Raw genomic sequence first — 16,251 nt, forward strand, 5'->3', positions numbered from 1 at the left:
AATAAACATCTAAGACACAAGCAGAACCGTTTTACTGAGTCCTTCATATCACTCGACACGCGTGGGAACCGAATGTTCTCCGCGTACCTCCCAGCCAATCAGTAGGCAGAACACACGTGAACAACTCCAGCTATGCATAGCTGGTTTTGATTTCCTTCCAAGTGCGTCAAGTATAGTATTTTTTTTTTTGCTCAACATTCAAGTACAATGCAGTTTTATTGAACTTTTAAGTACTCTCCGCAGGCACAAGACGTTGAAACAGCGTTGAGAACTTGTTTAATTAGGTCTTTATGTTGAGCAACTCAAATCTACCGTTGAAACAGTTGATTGGCAGCTCAATTTACAGTTGAATTGACCATTGAAATTTGGTCATTTCCCAACTGACATCCTACAACACAAATACAACGTTGAAACAGCATATTTTTTGATGACGCTTAGTCAACGTTGGGTTCTGACATTTATTTGACCAATGAATTTTTCTCATTTCCCAACTAATATACGACAACACAAACACAACGTTGAAAAAACATGTTTTTTGGCTACGTTTAATCAATGCTGGGGTCCGACGTTGATTTGACCATTGAATTTTGGTTATTTCCCAACTAATATACGACAACACAAACACAACGTTTTTGTGTTTGTGGACCCCAGGAAGAATAGTCTCCACTGCGGTGTAGACTAATGGGGATGCTTCATAAACTCAACTAATAAACTAAACAAGTTTTTTGGCGACGTTTAATCAATGCTGGGGTCCGACGTTGATTTGACCATTGAATTTTGGTCATTTCCCAACTAATATACGACAACATAAACACTACGTTTTTGTGTTTGTGGACCCCAGGAAGAATAATCTCCACTGCGGTGTAGACTAATGGAGATCCTTAATAAACTAAACTAATAAACTAAACATGTTTTTTGGCAACGTTTAATCAATGTTGGGGTCTGACTTTGATTTGACCATTGACTTTTGGTCAAATCCAACGTTAGACATCAACGTTATCTAAATATACAAACAACTATTTTGCAACGTTGTTTCGAAGTCAGATTGAAAGGACATGTATGTATAATGAACGTTGTATCAATGTCTTGTGCCTGCTGGTCTTTTTCGTTTAATCTTTCAAAACTGTGTTCAGATATTGATTTTAGTACAATGTTTATTGAACTCATTATCTAAGTACAGCGTTTTATTTTCTGACATTATTACACAGTGTTACCCTTCAAACTGTACAGTGGCCTAAAAAATATAGACCTGTTAAAAAACATTAAAGCCTACTATGCTAAAAAGGGGGAACTGCCCTTTTTGGGGGAATTTTGCTTATCGTTCACAATTATTATGAAAGACATGACGATGGATGCATTATAAATATTAAATAAACGTAAATCAAAGTCTGTTTGAAAATTAATAAAATCCGATGATTATCCCGCCCAAAAGCGCCAACCATACTCCATTTACTTTTGGTGACTTGAATATTAACAAGTATTAGTAATATTGTTATTACAAACACTAACACATACAAGCTATTTATGGCGGCGACATAATCACTTCCTGTGTGCCTATTTTTACATCACTAAGTGGTCTGCAGTTTCCTCGCTTCCTTGCTCCCCGAAAAAAATATTCTAGATCATAAATCATACCTCTCACCTGGAAAATAGATAGCTGAAGATATTTTAATGTGGGTCATTGTGGTGGTACTTGGAGAGCCAAATTTAAGGTGGTACTTGGCGAAAAAGTGTGAGAACAATGGATTGACAAAATAACCAATAACAAAAAGGGTCTTTGATGTTTCAGTATACGGCAAAGTTTGGACATCCCAGCATTAGAAGGTGTTCACTCAGGCACAGGTGCACACAAGCACACCTTGACATTGTTGCCATTGTTGCTGCAGTGTTAGCTATTAACCTCAGAGTGCAAACACCATTTAAGTCTGAGAACAAACACTATTGTTGACTTTTGGGCATTTTAAAGACCATGAACGTGTCAAAACCAACTCTAAAGTGGTATTTTAAACGCAAATGAATATCGATATTTGTACAAAAGATTTTTTTAAACTTAACTGCTCATAAAGCCTGTCAATGATCAACATGCAATCAGTAAAGGTATCTTCACGACAGCGTCTAAGATTTCCTGTCAGCTTGAACGCAGCATCATAAAGTTTGAACTCAATTATAATATTTAATTGTCAAGCAGCGAACTATTCCATTCATTACTAGAATTAAAACATGTTGTGTTCACTGATACGCATACATGTTTAAATTAATTCATATCAGTTCAACTCTTCACATCAATTCAAACATGGCGGGTGTTATTTTACGAGTCACGATTCAAAAAATAAATCAACGTATTTCGCTATTTTCCAATATGTTTGCCATAAAGGAAAATACAGAAAAACGATGGAAAAGGTGCAACTCGTGGGGTTCGAACACGCACACTCACCGCTGCGAGTCATGTTGTCGGCTCAAAGCGGCTCGCGGTCACCAGGAGAAACTTCCTCAGCTGATGATGATGAAGATGACGATGGCTCGATTCCCTCGACAAAATACCCGCGGGTGAACCTTGCACTGTGCTGCGTTCGTGGGCAGTCGGGCATGTCGCAATTGCAAGTGGGCGGGAAGGTCAGAGCTGTGACGCGTTCAAAGGCAACTTGTTGCGTGTCAACCAGGTAGCACAACTGCATGGGGCAAACCTTTAAAATATCACCATGTGCGCGCCCCCTGAACGCGGCACCGCTCTGTGTGTGTGTGTGTGTGTGTGTGTGTGTGTGTGTGTGTGTGTGTGTGTGTGTGTGTGTGTGTGTGTGTGTGTGTGTGTGTGTGTGTGTGTGTGTGTATGTGTGTGTGTGTGTGTGTGTGTGTGGGAAGGGGGGGGGACATCAGGAAGTGAAAGCATCAGTCAGACTCAATAGTGACAACTTTGACTACTTCCTGACTCTGGAGGTCAATGATGGATTGATTGATTGGTTGAGACGTTTATTAGTAGATTGCACAATACAATATATATTCCGTACATCCATCCATTTCCTACCGCTTATTCCCTTTTGGGGTGGCGGGGGGCGCTGGCGCCTATCTCAGCTACAATCGGACGGAAGGCGGGGTACACCCTGGACAAGTCGCCACCTCATCGCAGGGCCAACACAGATAGACAGACTACATTCACACTCACATTCACACACTAGGGCCAATTTAGTGTTGCCAATCAACCTATCCCCAGGTGCATGTCTTTGGAAGTGGGAGGAAGCCGGGGTACCCGGAGGGAACCCACGCATTCACGGGGAGAACATGCAAACTCCACACAGGAAGATCCCGAGGCTGGATTTGAACCCAGGACTGCAGGACCTTCGTACAATTGACCACTAAATGGTAACACCCCAATAGGTTTTTAATTTTGTTTAAAGGCCTACTGAAACCCACTGCTACCGACCACGCAGTCTGATAGTTTATATATCAATGATGAAATATTAACATTGCAACACATGCCAATACGGCCGGGTTAGTTTACCAAATTGCAATTTTAAATTTTGCGCGAAGTATCCTGTTGAAAACGTCGCGGTATGATGACGCGTGCGCGTGACGTCACAGGTTGTAGCGGACATGTTCTTCCAGCACCGATCACGGCTAAAAGTCGTCTGCTTTAATCGCATAATTACCCAGTATTCTGGACATCTGTGTTGCTGAATCTTTTGCAATTTGTTAAATTAATAATGGAGTCTACAAAGAAGAAAGATGTTGTTGGAAAGCCGTGGATTGCGGCCGGCTGTAGCAACACAAACACAGCCGGCTTTTCCTTGTTTACATTCGGCTCTTACCGTAGACATGAGCGGAGAGTTTGCGTCGTTCCTCCTGCAGCTGTGGTCAATCATTCAATCAATCAATCAATCAAAAGTTACATGACTCGGTATTATACATATTCTGACTGTTAGCATGCTACCTTTTTTTAGCCAATTAAGCAGCTGAACACCTCAGACTCATCTGACTTGGTACTTGACACATTCTAACTGTTAGCATGCTGACTTTAGCACGCTAACTTTTTCAGCTAATTTTACATGCGTACACTTCATAGTCATATGACTTGGTACTTGACGTATTCTAACAGTTAGCATGCTGACTTTAACACACTAACTTTTTCAGCTAATTTTACATGCGTAGACTTCATAGTCATATGACTCTGTACATGACACATTCTAACTGTTAACATGCTACCTTTTTTTAGCCAATTAAGCAGCCGAATGCCTCAGACTCATATGACTTGTTACTTGATGCATTCTAACATTTAGCATGCTAACACTAGTATGCTAACTTTTATAGCTAATTTCACGTGTACACTTCATAGTCAAATGACTTGGTACTTGACGTATTCTAACAGTTAGCATGCTGACTTTAGCACACTAACTTTTTCAGCTAATTTTACATTCGTAAGCTTCATAGTAGGGGTGTGGGAAAAAATTGATTTGAATACGTTGTGCGGCATCGATTCTCATTTTTAAAAAATCGATTTTTTTTTTTTTAATCAATTCAACAAACCACTACACAGCAATAGCATAACAATGCAATCCAATTCCAAAACCAAACCTGACCCAGCAACATTCAGAACTGCAATAAAGACACAAACACGACACAGAACAAAAGTAGTGAAACAAAAATGAATATTATCAACAACAGTATCAATATTAGTTATAATTTCAACATAGCAGTGATTAAAAATCCCTCATTGACATTATCATTAGACATTTATAAAAATAAAAAAAAGAACTATAGTGTCACAGTGGCTTACACTTGCATCGCATCTCATAAGCTTGACAACACACTGTGTCCAATGTTTTCACAAAGATAAAATAAGTCATATTTTTGGTTCGTTTAAAAGTTAAAACAAATTTACATTATTGCAATCAGTTGATAAAACATTGTCCTTTACAATTATAAAAGCTTTTTTTTTTTTTTTTAAATTTACTACTCTGCTAGCATGTCAGCAGACTGGGGTAGATCCTGCTGAAATCCTATGTATTGAATGAATACAGAATCATTTTGAATCGGAAAAATATAGTTTTTGAATCGAGAATCGAATTGAATCGAAAATATCCATATATTATCGAATTATGACCCTAAGAATAGATATTGAATCGAATCGTGGGACACCCAAAGATTCGCAGCCCTACTTCATAGTCAATTTAACTGCTGGCATGCTAACATTAGCATTTAAATTCGGCTTGTGCATGTAGGCATTTCACACAGGATTTCTCTCAAAATTATGTAGTCTAGTTTTTTTGTGTACTATTATTTTGTTAATACAATTTGGCCAATAAAAAAAGCTGCGAGACAGAAATGGCCATGAATTGATTGACGTGGACCCCGACTTAAACAAGTTAAAAAAATTATTCGGGTGTTACCATTTACTGGGGAATTGTACGGAATATGTACTGAACTGTGCAATCTACTAATACAACTCTCAATAAATCAATCAATGTGGGCTGCAATCTTGCAGCATTTTTCAATTGCTTTGGTTTCAGGGTGGTTGTGGTTTTGGATCATTTCTGGTGTCTGGAGCGTTCGAATGTGGTCCGCACATTGGACCCTGTCTGGTAAGGGATCAAATACTTGATCTCAAGTACTGTACCTCCATGTGTACTAGTACACCCCCATATGCATTCTTTCATTTTCTCTAGTCTTTCATATCTTTCGCATCTTCACCCTCTCCCTCCTTTTCACTTGTAGCATGAAGCATAACAGCACACACACACACACACACACACACACACACACACACACACACACACACACACGTACATACTGGTTATCATTCGGAATGGGGACCAAGTTTTGATCATGACTTGTGGGGACCACCCTTTCTAGTGAAGGGAAGTGAATCATATTTTTCTCTAGTGACTCAAAGCGCTGGCTTCACGGTGGCAGAGGGGTTAGTGCGTCTGCCTCACAATACGAAGGTCCTGCAGTCCTGGGTTCAAATCCAGGCTCGGGATCTTTCTGTGTGGAGTTTGCATGTTCTCCCCGTGAATGCGTGGGTTCCCTCCGGGTACTCCGGCTTCCTCCCACTTCCAAAGACATGCACCTGGGGATAGGTTGATTGGCAACACTAAATTGGCCCTAGTGTGTGAATGTGAGTGTGAATGTTGTCTGTCTATCTGTGTTGGCCCTGCGATGAGGTGGCGACTTGTCCAGGGTGTACCCCGCCTTCCGCCCGATTGTAGCTGAGATAGGCGCCAGCGCCCCCCGCGACCCCGAAAGGGAATAAGCGGTAGAAAATGGATGGATGGACTCAAAGCGCTTTACATAGTGAACATATCTAAGTTCCATTTGAAGCAGTGTGGGTGGCACTGGGAGCAGGTGGGTAAAGTGTCTTGCCCAAGGACACGATGGCAGTGACTAGGATGGCAGAAGCGGGGATCAAACCTGGAACCCTCAAGTTGCTGGCACGGCCACTCTACCAACCGAGCTATACAGTGGAGGCATAAAAAAAAATGGGGTAAAATGGCCCCTGCCCAGTTAGCTCTTACTAAATCTCTGGATTGATGAAGTAATGTGCTGATCAGACTTACTCGGGACTCTGGGGAAGAAAGAGTTAATATGGTTCATGTGGACCAAATTCAAATAATTTTTCATAATTCACACAAATTTGTATGTGACTACAGAGGACCTTTTTTTTTTTTTAAAGTTCAAATTAAATATGACATGATCCTCATACACTACAGCTGTCCTCTTATAGGATGTTTCACCACGTGAAAGTGATCAACTATACACGGAAGAAGTGTGAGAAGAGCAGCGAGTGCAGTACCAGCTACAGCCCGATGAGGGGGCTGCTGTGCAAATGTCTCACACTCAAACTAACCAGTAAACATGTTTTATGGGCCCAAGTTTAAAAATCCCTTTGGCATTTTCAGAATGGATCTGACTATCATTTAAAAAGATTTCCCTTTAGGGGACCTGTTTTTTTTTTTGTCCCCATACCATCAGAGGTCCTCTTAAGGTGACTGAGTACCAATGATTGTCACACACATACTAGATGTGGCGAAATTATTCTCCGCATTCGACCCATCACCCTTGATCACACCCTGGGAGGTGAGGGGAGCTGTGGGCAGCAAAGGTGCCGTGCCCGGGAATCATTCATGGTGATTTAACTCCCAATTCCAACCCTTAATGCTGAGTGCCAAGCAGGGAAATAATGGGTCCCATTAAACAGAGCGATGTCCCCATTAAGTCAGCATTGCCAGAACACACACACAAACGCGCGACCCACCCACCCACACACACACAGGTTGAAATGGCTTTTTGGAACCGTTCTTACAAAAGAAGTCGAGAAAGCCCGTCCAATAGTGCCAAGGAGAAAAGCCTCTCCGGGGGTGGTTGTTTGGGAACATTTGGCATTCCCGGTGAAATACACAGACGGAAAAAGACAAGCAGTATGTTCCGCCATTGTTGCGTCAAGCTGTCAATTTGTTAAATGCATTTTTACAAAGTCAAATTATAAATGCAACATTTTCATAGTTTGGGCATAGAAAACTGATCAAATCCCTTCTAAATGCATTTTTTTTTACATTAACAAAGGCATGAAACACTGCCCACCATTACACTCCTTGGTATTGCAATAAGCAGTGATTCTCAAACTGTGGGCTCCATTTAGTGCAGTGTTTCTTAACCTTGTCGAAGGTATCGAACCCTACCAATTTCATATGCGCATTCACCAAACACTTCTTTAGTGAAAAATGTATATATATATTTTTTCAAATTCAAGACAAGTATACTGTCACATTCAAAACGCATTGTGATGCACGGAGATATCACCTCAGGATGCAGTGGGACCAGACAGGCAGGATTGCAGGTAAGAATCTGATTTATTATACAAAAAATAAAAGAACACTTGTACAAACAGCAAAGTAAAGGCGTGCCAGAGCGCACGAAAAGCTAAAGCTAATAGCTAGCACAAAAAGTCCAAGTAAGTGTCACAGAAGCGCGTGTCAAGCGCACAGAAGCTAAGGTGTAATTTAGCACAGAACCGACAAAGCAGAGATAACCAAACGAGACAGTTGCGCGTAGCAAACCATGAGCCCAAACCGAACTGAGGTAGAAAACAGTCTTAAATACTAAAGTAAACAATTGCCGTCAGGTGTGCGTCGAAAAACATAGCAGGTGGAACAAATGAGAAACCATGGCAACGAGATAAAACAGTAAGTGCAAAACTCAGAACAGGAAGAGTCTAAAATTAATAATCAAAACACAAACAAGGACTCAAATATAGACAAAAGATGTGATCCGGGAATTGGATCACAACATATACCAGTTATGTTTTTGGTAACACTAGTATGGGGAACATATTTTAAGAAACAGAGACTTAATTTCAGAGTTATTTGGACACTAGGGTAACATATTCTAAGTAACAAAGACTTAATTTATAGTTATTTGGTTAGGGTTAGGGTCAGGGTTAGGGTTACAATAAGGCCATGCCGAGAATAAGACATTAATAAGTACTTGATGACTAGTTAAGACCCAATATGTTACTAATTTGCATGTTAATAAGCAACTAATTAACGGTGAATATGTTCCCCATACTAAAGTGTTACCATGTTTTTTTTACTGGAGCAGAAAATGAACTGTACATGAACGTCACCTTGTTCAAACAACAAAACCAACACAGTGCATAAACTCACAACAAATTACACACCTGCAAATCAGTCTGACTTCTGCTGTTGCCGTATACGTAAAACGCCGATAGGGAGAAGTTTTTATTTACACGATGAGTCGGGTGTTTTGACTTCCGCCATACCCCTGAGGCCGACTCACCGAACCCCTAAGGTTCGATCGAACCCGGGTTAAGAACCACTGATCTAGTTGGATCCAAAATATTTGGTTCCTTAATAAGTACAGAGTTTTTTTCCTATATTCAAACATAGTGTTACTGTTCAAACTGTGTGTAATTTTACATCTTCAATATACATGTTAACTAAAACCTCTGCCAAGTTTTTAATGGCTTCTTAGGCCTACTAGACTACTGTATTTTAATGACTGTCATGATGGTGGTACTTGGAGAGGCAAGTGTTTTTCTAAAGTGTGGTACCATTGCAATATTGTGACGCCACCTAAGGCCGAGCCAATCAGAGGCCACGATACTGAACAGCCTGGTTTGGTCTAGTCTAATGGCCAATATGACTGTAGTATTGATGTTTTTAGTTCAATTTGGCATTTTTATGCTTGAAAATTATTAAATTGGGCCAAAAGTAACTGGAATATGCTAAAAAAAAATTATATTTAAAAATTTAAGTGTGATGTGACTGTATCAATGTTGTTACTTCAAGAAGAATTTCAAAATAAAATGATCAGACGAATCGTTTAGTTCAAACTCTTCCTGTTGCACTTGTTTCATATTTGTTTTTTTTTAGTAAAAACTGTATTCACTGGAGAAGAGCTTGTTTTTGTCATCAAAAATCGTTAAGGCTTTTAGGGACGATATAGCTCGGTTGGTAGAGCGGCCGTGCCAGCAACTTGAGGGTTGCAGGTTCAATCCCCGCTTCCGCCATCCTAGTCACTGCCGTTGTGTCCTTGGGCAAGACACTTTACCCACCTGCTCCCAGTGCCACCCACACTGGTTCAAATGTAAAAATTATATATCAGGGTTTCACTAAGTAAAAAAAAGCGATTTGAGTCACTAGAGAAAAAGCACTTTATAAATATAATCCACAATTCACATTATGTTCAGCATTCTGTTCCCTTACTGTACCCAAACTCAAACAAACCAAACCTAATTTATGGCGTATATGTTACACCCCCACGATATATGTGCCCAGCTATTCGTAGGAAACATGATGTTAGTGCATCTGCCTCACAATACAAAGGTCCTGGGTTCGATCCTGGGCTCGGGATCTTTCTGTGTGGAGTTTGCATGTTCTCCCCGTGACTGCGTGGGTTCCCTCAAGGTACTCCCACCTCCAAAGACATGCACCTGGGGATAGGTTGATTGGCAACACTAAATTGGTCCCTAGACTGTGAGTGTGAATGTTGTCTGTCTATCTGTGTTGGCCCTGCGATGAGGTGGCGACCTGTCCAGGGTGTACACCGCCTTCTGCCCGAATGCAGCTGAGATAGGCTCCCCGCGACCCCAATAACGGACAAGCTCTAGAAAATGGATGGATGGATGGTTCTTTTGCAGCACAAAATGCTACACTTCTGACAAAAAGGTCATAAAGGCTGCAAACTGCTCACACGTTTGTGTCCAATCAGGAGAGAGACATAAAGAGAATTAGCCACGCCCACCCAGTCAACCGGAAGTGTCTCCCACTTCGCCTCAGAATGTTTACTTTGTGGCATAACTAGTGCAATGCTGCTACAGTCCTCAGGGAGCGCCAGTGAGGATGCTTCATTCATTCATTGTTGAAGCAGTGAGGGTTTATTATAATGGCGTCACGACATGACAGTGACGTCACAAAGCAGCTCTTACCTGCCCTTTTCTTTCTTTGTAGATGATGACAGCAATATTCCAAGATGGTTCCTTCAGCAAGCTAACATCTCTCCACCAGGATGCCAGATGATGCACCCTCCTCCTTCTTCTTCTTCTTCTTCTTCTTCTCCTCGCTCCAACAGGAGCTTCCTTCAGGTGCTGCTTCTGCTCGCGGGGCTGATTCCTAATCGTCTCCTTTGGCGCCTCGTTGGGCTCTTGGAGACTTCTGCTCCTCATTTCCTGTTTGCTTTATTTTCTAGCTGCAACAGGAAATGGTCATCCTTTCCTCTTCCTCCCCTATTGACACACACACACACACACACACACACACACACACACACACACACACACACTAGTTATGTTCATGTTTACATGTGCAGAAGAAGTCTATAAATAAGTATGACATAGATCATCCGTGGAAGATCATAGCACTTACCAAGTTATGCCACTAGGGGGCATGTCGCCATGCTGTGATGTATTAGCCATTGTTTAAGGCAGGGGTGTCCAAAGTGTGGCCCAAAGCTAAATAAAATAAATTAAAAAAAACACATAAAAGGTGGAATAATAGAGCAAACAGGTGTAACGTAGCAATAACAAGCTGCAATATTGACTCTAATAAAACAAAGGGCATTGCTTAAAAGATAATGATACATTTATAATTGACTGATAGATCTGAAGTTGACATGGAGATTTAAGCATTGAAAGTAAAAATAACATATATGGACGTGTGACTTTTTCCACCTTATTGTGGTAGAGGAGTTTGCGTGTCCGATTGATCCTAGGAGCTATGTTGTCCGGGGGCTTTCATGCCCCCTGGTAGGATCTCCCAAGACAAACAGGTCCTAGGTGAGGGATCAGACAATGACCAGCTCAAAGACTTCTATGGATACACAACAAAATGGACTTTCCTCGCCCGGACGCGCAGCCAGGCGCGCAGTTGGGGCACGATGGTGAGCGCCTGGTGGCCGGGCCTGTACCCATGAGGCCCGGCCGGGCACAGCCCGAAGAGGCAATGTGGGTCCCCCTTACAATGGGCTCACCACCCATAGCAGGGGCCATAGAGGGCAGGTGCGATGTGAGCTGGGCGGCAGCCGAAGGCAGGGCACTTGGCACTTGGCTGAGCTAGTGCGCGAGGTAGAGAAGAACCAGTTCTCTGGAGAGGGACTGGACTCTCTTTCACTCTGGCGTTGCCGGCAGTGAGAGGCGACTGGCTGGGGTGACAACTCTCGTTGCCCCCCGGCTCAAAGCCTGCACGTTGGAGTTCAACCCAGTGGACGAAAGGGTAGCCTCCCTGCGCCTTCGGGTGGGGGGACGGGTCCTGACTGTAGTTTGTGCTTACGCACCAAACAGCAGTTCAGACTACCCACCTTTTTTGGATACACTCGAGGGAGTACTGGAAAGTGCACCCCCAGGTGATTCCCTTGTCCTGCTGGGGGACTTCAACGCTCATGTTGGCAACGACAGTGAAACCTGGAGAGGCGTGATTGGGAAGAATGGCCGCCCGGATCTGAACCCAAGTGGTGTTTTGTTATTTGACTTTTGTGCTCGCCACAGGTTGTCCATAACAAACAACATGTTCAAACATAAGGGTTTTCCATATGTGCACTTGGCACCAGGACACCCTAGACCGAAGTTCCATGATCGACTTTGTAGTTGAGTCATCGGATCTGAGGCCTCATGTTTTGGACACTCGGGTGAAGAGACGGGCGGAGCTATCTACCGATCACCACCTGGTGGTGAGTTGGCTGCGATGGTGGGGGAAGATGCCGGACAGACATGGCAGGCCTAAGCGCATTGTGAGGGTCTACTGAGAACGTCTGGCAGAGTCTCTTGTCAGAGAAAGTTTCAATTCCCACCTCCAGAAGAACTTTGAACATGTCACGAGGGAGGTGCGGGACATTGAGTCTGAGTGGACCATGTTCCGCACCTCTATTGTCGAGGCGGCTGATTGGTGCTGTGGCCGCAAGGTAGTTGGTGCCTGTCGTGGCGGTAATCCTAGAACCCGTTGGTGGACACCGGCGGTGACGGATGCCATCAAGCTGAGGAAGGAGTCCTATTGGGATCTTTTGACTCATAGGACTCCGGAGGCAGTGGACAGGTACCAACAGGCCAAGCGGTGTGCAGCTTCAGCGACGCGGAAGCAAAAACTCGGACATGGGAAGAGTTCGGGGAAGCCATGGAAAACGACTTCCGGACGGCTTCGAAGCGATTCCAGAGTACCATCCGCCGCCTCAGGAAGGGGAAGCAGTGCCCACGCCCCCAACCACAGTTGGGGGGTGTGGTTGGGGCGGGGGGCGTGGTTAAGAGGGGTGGCGTATAATTCACCAACTCGAGTATTTCATGTATATTTCATATATATATATATATATATATATATATATATATATATACACACATACATATATATATATATATATATATATATATGTATATATGAAATACTTGACTTTCAGTGAATTCTAGCTATATATTTTTATTTTATTTTATATATAGATAAAAGAAATAGTTGAATTTCCGACGGCACCTATCAAATACAAAGTAATAAAAACACAGTTGTTCTACTAACTGTACTGTGCTTGCCATTTACTAAAAAAAAAAAAAAACACTTACCTTTCACTATTTGAGTAACCTTTGTTCTGCATTTGCGTATTGGTGAGCGATCTCCGAATCCGGGAACATCCTTCACGGATTTGTTGTAGACATCAGCAAATGAGAACGGGATGTTGCTTCCAGCTATCAGCATAGCCATCTTTGTCTCAGCATAAGATACACCATCGGGTCTCCATTTTGCGAGGTGTGATCTGGGTTGTGAACGATGCTGCGCTGCGGACGCTTTGTCCTTCGCTGACCGTTCATGGCTGAGTATATCCGTTCGGCCGCCGTGTTCAATGGAGAAGTCTGTTCTACAAAATTTACAGGCAACATACCCCTTCCCCTTCGAACTCTCCCCGATAAACTGAAATTCTTGTTTCCAATCATTCTGGAACTTGCAAGCGTAATTCTTCATTTTGCCCGTCGATGGTGTAATATATTGGGTTGGAGTCAATAACCAGGCGACGTGATGAAGTTACGTCTCTTTACTGTGGGCATTAGAACAACAGACTCCCTAATGCATGTTCCTTGACTGCACTTAAATCTAGAATATATTTACATTCTATTCTATGTACAGTAGATGGCAGTTTTGTCCTGTTTAAGAGGGTCACAACAATGAGTCAGGTCTGACTCAATGTTGGGGGGAGTGGCCTCCAGCTCCGCTTGAATTTCGGGAGATTTTCGGTAGAAAATTTGTCCCGGAAGGTTTTGGGGATAGGCGCTGAATTTCGGGAGTCTCCCGGGAAATCTGCGAGGGTTGGCAAGTATGCTTGAGGGTGCATGGGAGTTTGCCCAACAGGTCTACATGTGCTTTGTAGACTTGGAGAAGGCATTCGACCGTGTCCCTCGGGAAGTCCTGTGGGGAGTGCTCAAAGAGTATGGAGTATCGGACTGTCTGATTGGGGTGGTTCGCTCCCTGTACGATCAGTGTCAGAGTTTGGTCCACATTGCCGGCAGTAAGTCGTACACGTTTCCAGTGAGGGTTGGACTACGCCAAGGCTGTCCTTTGTCATCGATTCTGTTCATAACTTTTATGGACAGAATTTCTAGGCGCAGTCAAGGCGTTGAGGGGTTCCGGTTTGGTGGCCGCGGGATCAGGTCTCTGCTTTTTGCTGATGATGTGGTCCTGATGGCTTCATCTGGCCGAGATCTTCAGCTCTCACTGTATCGGTTTCCAGCCGAGTGTGAAGCGACTGTGATAAGAATCAGTACCTCCAAGTCCGAGTCCATGGTTCTTGCCCGTAAAAGGGTGGAGTGCCACCTCCGGGTTGGGGAGGAGACCCTCCCCCAAGTGGAGGAGTTCAAGTACCTAGGAGTTTTGTTCATGAGTGAGGGAAGAGTGGATCGTGAGATCGACAGGCGGATCGGTGCGGGGTCTTCAGTAATGCGGACGTTGTATTGATCCGTTGTGGTGAAGAAGGAGCTGAGCCGGAAGGCAAAGCTCTCAATTTATTGGTCGATCTACGTTCCCATCCTCACCTATGGTCATGAGCTTTGGGTCATGACTGAAAGGACAAATCTTGGGTACAAGCGGCCGAAATGAGTTTCCTCCGCCGGGTGGCGGGGCTCTCCCTTAGAGATAGGGTGAGAAGCTCTGCCATCCGCGAGGAGCTCAAAGTAAAGCCGCTGCTCCTCTACATTGAGAGGAGCCAGATGAGGTGGCTCGGGCATCTGGTCAGGATGCAACCCGAACGCCTCCCTAGGGAGGTGTTTAGGGCACGTCCAACCGGTAGGAGGCCACGGGGAAGACCCAGGACACGTTGGGAAGACTATGTCTCCCGGCTGGCCTGGGAACGCCTCGGGATCCCCCGGGAAGAGCTGGACGAAGTGGCTGGGGCGAGGGAAGTCTGAGCTTCCCTGCTTAGGCTGCTGCCCCGGTGACCCGACCTCGGATAAGGGGAAGAAGATGAATGGATGGTTTTGAGTGGGAGCCTTTTTCACCTTTAGTCCGATTTTTTTTTAAACTGCCATTGTTCAAAAAGCTATAATGAATCAAATTCAATTTTGTTATGCAAATAGGGACAAGCGGTAGAAAATGGATGGATGGATTATTTACCTATTCAAGGCTTCAATTATTTCACATGAAATATTCCATCCATCCATCCATTTTCTACTGCTTGTCCCGTTCAGGGTCGCTGGAGACTATCTCAGCTGCATTTGGGCAGAAGACGGTGTACACCCTGGACAAGTCGCCACCTCATCGCAGAAATATTCCATTTGGAATTTTTTGTTGTTGTTGAAAATATTTTATATATTGTGTTTTTGACACAAAAAACATGACAAAACGTTGACAAAAAAGGCATAAAATATATTTTTAAAACCTAAACATTGCATCAACAGATAAATTTGAAGTTGATCAGATAAAAAAATAAAATAAAATAAACAAATTTTCATACTGTGTATATATATATATGTGTATATATATATATATATATATATATATATATATATATATACATATGGGGGACGCCATGGCGAAGTTGGTAGAGTGGCTGTGCCAGCAATCTGAGGGTTACTGGTTCAATCCCCAACTTCTATGATCCTAGTTACGTCCGTTGTGTCCTTGGTCAAGACACTTCACCATTGCTCCTGATGAGTCCTGGTGAGTGCCTTGCATGGCAGCTCCCGCCATCAGTGTGTGAATGTGTGCCTGAATGGGAAAATGTGGAAATACTGTCAAAGCGCTTTGGGCTCCTCCTTAAAAAAAAGAGGTAGAAAAGCACTATACAAGTACAACCCATTTATATATATATATATATATATATATATATACATACTGTATATATATATATATATATATATATATATATATATATATATCTATATATATATATATATATATATATATATATATATATATATAGATATATATATATATATATATATATATATATATATATATATAGGCTTCACGGTGGCAGAGGGGTTAGTGCGTCTGCCTCACAATCCGAAGTTCCTGCAGTCCTGGGTTCAAATCCAGGCTCGGGATCTTTCTGTGTGGAGTTTGCATGTTCTCCCCGTGAATGCGTGGGTTCCCTCCGGGTACTCCGGCTTCCTCCCACCTCCAAAAACATGCACCTGGGGATAGGTTGATTGGCAACACTAAATTGGCCCTAGTGTGTGAATGTGAGTGTGAATGTTGTCTGTCTATCTGTGTTGGCCCTGCGATGAAGTGGCGACTTGTCCAGGGTGTACCCCGCCTTCCGCCCGATTGTAGCTGA

The 16,251-nt window shown here is 43.0% G+C and overlaps 1 protein-coding gene across 2 annotated transcripts in view; it reads right to left on the reverse strand.

Moving 5' to 3' along the window:
* The window catches only part of LOC133536940 (tumor necrosis factor alpha-induced protein 2-like), a 69,736-nt gene extending 59,083 nt beyond the window's left edge, over positions 1 to 10,653 (reverse strand). Inside the window, exon 1 of one of the 2 annotated variants that reach the window (XM_061877681.1) lies at positions 10,439 to 10,653. The gene's annotated coding sequence lies outside the window, so the exon portion shown is untranslated. Of the gene's footprint in view, positions 1 to 2,434; positions 2,658 to 10,438 lie in introns of those variants that run through there. The other variant, XM_061877680.1, reaches the window with a different exon arrangement.
* Between the last annotated feature and the right edge of the window lie 5,598 nt (positions 10,654 to 16,251).

This window comes from Nerophis ophidion, linkage group LG18 (assembly GCF_033978795.1).
Source record: "Nerophis ophidion isolate RoL-2023_Sa linkage group LG18, RoL_Noph_v1.0, whole genome shotgun sequence".
Taxonomy (NCBI): Eukaryota; Metazoa; Chordata; class Actinopteri; order Syngnathiformes; family Syngnathidae; genus Nerophis; species Nerophis ophidion.